A 6,595-nucleotide genomic window follows, 5' to 3' on the forward strand; every position below is an offset into this window, starting at 1 on the left:
TTTTGGCTTTTCAACACTTGACAATTTTCAACTTTTTGCATTTTCTTTTGAACATTTTCAAAGTCACCCCAATTAGTAACGAGGGTGCCTTGTATTTGAAGCTTAGGAGTTCTATTTTTGCTCCTCTTTTCATTTGATGCATTTTTGCAAACTTTCTTTCACTTTTCATTTCATTGAACTCAAATTGATTTCTTTTTGTGCCTATTCCCTTTTGTTGACAAAAATATGGTAGAACATGGATGAATGATGGTTGCATGGTTTCAAGGGTCACCTTGGAATAAACGGTAGCCAAGGAGTTATCACACCACAAGGTACTCTTGACTAGGCCTTAATCCATGGATCAAAGGATACTAGCATGACACATCCTAGGGTGTTTTACAAGTATTCTAACAAGCAAAGTCTTAAGAAGAAAAAGCATCTACTAGGGCCTATATACACTTGTCAAGCTTCCCAAGTAGACGATTTCGCAAAACTTTTTCTAACCATGCAAACTACATGCCATGATGCAACTAACACATATACATCCTAATGCAAATGATTCTACCAACTAATATGACATATAAACTAAATGCAAGTCCTAAGTTCACATTGTTATACCGCATGAATCAAAATAAAGCCACATAGTCATTAACATAAAGAGGAAAAAGGAGATTGGAAAGATCATACCATGCGGTCTTCAATATCCTCATGTCTCGGATGTGGCGTAGTCGATCAATGTGAAAAAGGATGAACAAACACAATATATACAAGACAATATATACATGACTACACTACAAAGGAAATGAACTTGTTTTTGGGTTTTCAATTTTCAAATTTTTATGATTTTTGAAATTTTTCAATTTTTTTGGATTTTTGAATAAGAGTCAAATGTTAGAATTCCCATCCCCACACTAATATGAGCATTGTCCTCAATGGCCAAAATGATGGAAATTATGCAAAGATGATGCATGATTTCTATACTAAATGCAATCTACACTAAGCTACACTACATGATGCATGGTTTTTGTTATGACGGAGAGGATAATTTAGATTACCTCCCGTTGCGTATGCATTAACTTCCCCAAACCGAATGAGACACTATTGCTAATGTCCAAGGATGGGTATAGTTCATGCACACACTATGCTATGCATGAAACTAGTTTGTCATTTTGGATTTTTAAAACGGGAACAATAGAATGAGAACACCTCAATGGTACCGAGGTGTGAGTCCTCTAATGGGGCTAGGACTACTCCAACAATGATCAAAATGAAATAAAATGCAAAGAGAGAAATAGACAAACCATGAGAGTGTAGGAGTCTCCAAGGCTTGCTAATCTTCCATCATGCTATCATCATCACTTCCCTCATGAGAAGTGGTGACATTGCCACTTTCCTTGTCATTTGCTTCTTCACTTTCTTCCTCATCTTCCTCATCATCATCTTCACCATCTTTTTCTCTTTCACTTGCTTCTTCCTCAATATTATCATCAACTTCCTCATCATTTCCAACAACCTCATTGTCACCCACAACGACCCTAGATGCACCCGGAAATAAGACTTCTCTATCCGCCCAACTAGGCAAAGGACAAGATGGATCAAGTAGTCCTTGCCTAGCTAAATGTAGGAGGGGTGGATATTGAGCCAAGTAGGCATTTTTCCGATCTTCATAGGCTTGCTTGTGCATTGCTTGCATGAGAAGAGTCACATAGTCTTTACCAACTTCAACTCCTTCCGGCTTGAACTCTTCATACTTAAAGGGGTAAGGTGGTATGACAATGGTAGAGGAGGGCATTTCAAGATCACCCTTTTGTTGTTGAATGATATACTCGGCTTCTTCGGAAAGGGGAAGTAGATAATTGGTCCGGTGGACGCTTAGACGGCAAATATTTGAAGGCAAGGTGAACGATCTAGCTTCACTAGTTAGCCATCCATACTTAGTGTCAAGGGGGTTATGGGCAACCCACTTGAACTTGTGAATCATAGTATGCATATCAACAAGATGGCCACCCTCCTTTGCTTTGTACTTGTTATCCTTATTGAAGTTAGGATCAAAGTGCTTGGCTAGGAGTGTAACTAGGCCGCCATTGACAATAACGGTCGTGCCCTTCTTCCCACTATCGATGTTGAGCCATCTATCTACCAAGAGCCTCAAAGAATTGTAAGGCTTGGTGTGAATTCTTCCGATATTCAAAGCCGATTCAAGGAGAATAAAATCAAGTCTTGTGAAATGGTTGGTATCTTTCCTAGCAATTATGGTGTTACCCACGACCTTGTGCCATACTCTTATGCCCGGGTGGTGGACCAAAAGAGCACGACTCGCATGAAAATCCTCAAATTTCTTCCCGGAGATTGCCTCCCAAAGAGGCTCGGGGTCATACTTTCCATAATGCTTAAGATAACGCGATTCATCACTAAGACCCAAAATTTCACCCAATTCCTTAAAGGTAATGCGTCTACTAACATTAGCTAGACGAAACTCGAGATTCTCCCTATTCTCAACTTTGGTGACTTTCAAAGAACTTAAAAATTCCAAGGTAAGGGAGGGGTATGTCAATTCCCTTGTTTCAAACAATTTCTTTAACCCCATGGCATTGAAAAAGGCTTTTGTTTGTTCAAGAACACCCAATTTTGTAAGGTATCTTCACATATGAATTTGGTGGATTGTAATGATTTCATAGCAAACTTGACAAAGGTATTTCTATGGGTATCGGAAATAAAAGTTACCTCCGGATAATGCAAAAGTTGACCAATTACCGGAGTAGAAGGTGTTGTTGCTCCCATAGAAGGTTGTTGTTGATGTTGCACTTCCAAGTTTGGTGTTGCTACCACCATAGCCAATGCTTTCTTTGTTTGAAGAGCCTTTTGCCTTTGTGAGAGTGCCTTAGCCTTTGGTGCTTTTGTTGCCTTTGTTGCTCCCTTAGTCCTTGCCATTGATGAACTAACCAAGAAAAGAATGAAAAATCTTCAATTTGTAGTATGCCCAAATCGATTTGAAGGTGAAAGGCTTTGCCTTTATGAAAACAAAAATCGACTCAAAGGTTGAAGATTTGTGCTTGGTTTTGATTTTTGTTGAGGAAGGAGTGATTAATTTGTTGTTGGAAGGATGGTTTGATTTGATTTTGGTGAATGTTTTTGAGGGTTTTTGTTTTTGTGATGGAGAGGATGAGGGTTTTGATGTTGTGGGTAGTGTTTATGAATGAATGAATGAATGAATGAAGGTGGGAGGGGTTTTAAAGAGGCCGAAAATTTCGAATCCGCAGGGGCAATCCGTGCGGATTCTCGCCCAACCGTGCGGATTCTCGCTCTTTCTTCGAACTTTGCAAAACTCGCCTAAAGACGGGCGGATTTGTTACAATCCGCTCGGATTTGCTGAACACGGGACGGGCGGATTTGCTCTAAGACGGACGGATTTCTGTCCAGAGAAATTTGCTTGTTTTCCTCAGCTGCAAAGACGGGCGTCTTTTTCACAAGACGGACGGATTATACAAGACGGACGGATTATACAAGACGGGCGGATTCTTCACAGAACGCCCGGATTCAGTCACAGTCAAGAATTTTTCAAAATTCAGCTTAGTTCAAGACGGGCGTCTTATCTGCAATACGCTTGGATTCTGCAAGACGGGCGGATTCTGTGGAATCCGCTCGGATTCTGGCCCTGTGTACACGGATTCAGTTCCACCCGTGCACAGCGCATTTCCCTTATCATTCTTCCATTCTTTCTTCAAGTCTTGTGTTCTTCATTGTGGGGGCACTACTAAGGCATGGATAGCCTAGGCAATTGCCATCCCCACACTAAGCTAAAAGCACTACACATCAATTGAAATAGTTAGTCCCTCCCTCACTTCTCTCTTACATGACAATTATTTTGATCAAAGTAAATAAAAATCCAAAGATGACAAAAATGCAATACAAGAATTGAAATGTAAGTTAGGGAGTTAGAAATATTTACAAGTGGTGGTTTAGGGAGGACTCCACCAAACTCTCATTCTTGATGAGATGTCAAGGGGGCATGTCCAAGGTGTTGTTGATGTTGCTCAACACCTTGAAGAAGTAATCAAAAGCTTGTTCATTATCATGGTAGAGGTTCTCAATAGACTTTAGCCCTTGTTGTTGATCATGATCGATGGCATGTCCAATGTAGGGATTAAAAATCCCTTCAAACTCGTCGTCCCAAAGACCACAAACTTCATTGAGTTGATCATTGAAAATCTCTTGCTTAGATGGAGACAACTCTCCCAATTTCTTCTCTTGGCCAATGAGGCCATCCTCTTCTTCCTTGGTTGATTTTGATGAGCTTTGCAAGCTCTCCTTGTCACAATTCACTTGCTCTTTGAATGGAGCATCTTCAATTTTCTTCTTCCATTGGAGTTCCGATTTCTTCTTCTCATCTTTTCGGCTATAATGATCAATCATGAAACATGGCTCATGCAAACGAGGAGCTCTCATAGTCTTGTCAAGATTAAAAGTTATGCTTTCATCTCCCACTTCTAGAGTGAGCTCACCATGTTTCACATCAATCACCGCACCGACGGTGTGTAGGAAAGGTCTTCCTAGGATGATTGGAATGTTGGAATCTTCCTCCATATCAACAATGACAAAGTCCACCGGGATGAAAAACTTCCCAATTCGTACGGGGACATCTTCCCATATCCCTAATGGTGTCTTCGTTGATCTATCGGCCATTTGGAGTGTGATGTTGGTGCATTTAAGCTCTCCCATCCCCAACCTTTTACTTACCGAGTACGGTATGACACTCACACTAGCCCCTAGATCACATAAGGCTTTGTTTATCGTCGTGTCGCCAATGGTACACGGTATTGAGAAGCTTCCCGGATCTTTTAACTTTGGAGGTGAACTCCCTTGAAGTATTGCACTACTCACCTTAGTGAAGGCGATAGTCTCAAGCTTCCGGATCGACTTCTTCTTTGTGAGGATATTTTTCATGTACTTCGCATAGGCCGGCACGTGATTGATTAATTCCGTGAAAGGAATTGAGACTTCCAAATTCTTCACGATTTCCATGAATTTTCCAAGTTGATCATCAAATTTGGGCTTGGCTTGACGACTTGGAAAAGGAAGTCTAATCACAATGGGCTCTTTCTCCTTAGCCTTGTCTTCATTTTTCTTTGAACTTTCTTCTTTTGATGATTCTCCATCTTTGGAGTTTTGCACAATTTCTTCCTTTTCACTAGCTTCCACAACTTCATCCTCAACTTGCTTCTTCGGTGCTTCATACCTTGTACCACTTCTCAAGTGAATGGCACTAACCGTTTCATGTCTAGGGGGATTACTTTGAGGTGGTAATTGCCCGTTTTGTCTTTGTGAGCTTGAAGATGCTAGTTGAGTCAATTGTGTTTCCAACATCTTGGTGTGAGCTAGAATGTTGTTGATGGTGGTTTCCTTTGCTTGGCTATCTTTTTGCATTTGAGTGAAAAATTCTTGTTGATTCTTTTGCATTTGGAGGACCGCTTTTTGGACATCAAAGCCTTGGTCATTTTGGTGATTGTATGGATTTTGATTTTGGTAACCTTGGTTTTGATTGTAAAAGGGTCCTTGATTTTGGTTTCTCATGGATGGTGGAGTGTATGTTGTTTGAGGGTTTTGAACATTTTGGCTTTTGTATGAGAGATTTGGATGGAATTTGGTGTTTTCATTGTAAAAGTTGGAAGAAGGGGTACCACTCTTGTATGCTTGGAAAGCATTCACTTGTTCATTTGTTCCCCTACATTCACCTTGGTCATGTCCCAAAGTTCCACAATTCTCACATATCCCACTTGGGATTGATGAGGATGCTGTCATGGCATTAACATGATGCTTTGATGATTTTGAGTTTTCCTCAAGTCTAGCCATAGCTTGTTCAAACTTTAAGTTGATTGTGTCAATGTGAGCACTAAGTTGAGCACCCAATTGAGTAACGGAGTCCACTTCATGCTTTCCTCCTTTAGTAGCCTTTCGAGGTCTACTATATTGTGAGTTATGGACCACCATTTCCTCAATCTTGTTCCATGTTTGATTGTCATCAACTTCGGTGAACATTCCATTTGATCCCATATTGAGAATGTTCCTAGAATCTTCATATAAACCATTCCAAAATTGTTGCACCAAAAACCATTCGCTAAGTCCATGGTGAGGACATGAGCGACAAATTCCCTTGAACCGCTCCCAAGCTTCGTACAAAGACTCTTCATCCCTTTGCTTAAAACCCGTAATTTGAGCTCTTAGCATGTTAGTCTTTTCCGGTGGGTAGAATTTTTTGTAGAAAGCTAGAGCCAACTTCTTCCAAGAATCTATTCCAAGGGTGGCCTTATCAAGGCCCTTCAACCATTGCTTCGCGGTGCCGATTAATGAAAAAGGAAATAAGACCCATCTAATTTGGTCTTGAGTCACGCCCGTTTGAGAGATAGCATCACAATAATCGCAAAAGGTTTCCATATGAGAATGAGGGTCCTCACTAGGCATTCCCCCGAATTGGCTCCTCTCAACTAGTTGGATGAAGGCGGACTTGGCAATAAAGTTTCCGGTGAGATGTTGGGGTGTAGGAGTACCATTTGGTAGATTCTCCTCGGTGGGTACGGAGTGTGACGAGAATTTTGGCATTGTAGGTGGATTTTGTGGG

General features: G+C 40.8%; 1 non-coding gene across 1 annotated transcript; it reads left to right on the forward strand.

Moving 5' to 3' along the window:
* Window positions 1-6,097: 6,097 nt before the first annotated feature.
* On the forward strand, window positions 6,098-6,204 carry LOC141618821 (small nucleolar RNA R71). Its single transcript, XR_012531507.1, has one exon. It is a non-coding gene; the product is annotated as a small nucleolar RNA R71 (small nucleolar RNA).
* Window positions 6,205-6,595: the final 391 nt, after the last annotated feature.

The sequence above is a fragment of the Silene latifolia genome, chromosome 1, assembly GCF_048544455.1.
Source record: "Silene latifolia isolate original U9 population chromosome 1, ASM4854445v1, whole genome shotgun sequence".
In the NCBI taxonomy this organism is placed as follows: domain Eukaryota; kingdom Viridiplantae; phylum Streptophyta; class Magnoliopsida; order Caryophyllales; family Caryophyllaceae; genus Silene; species Silene latifolia.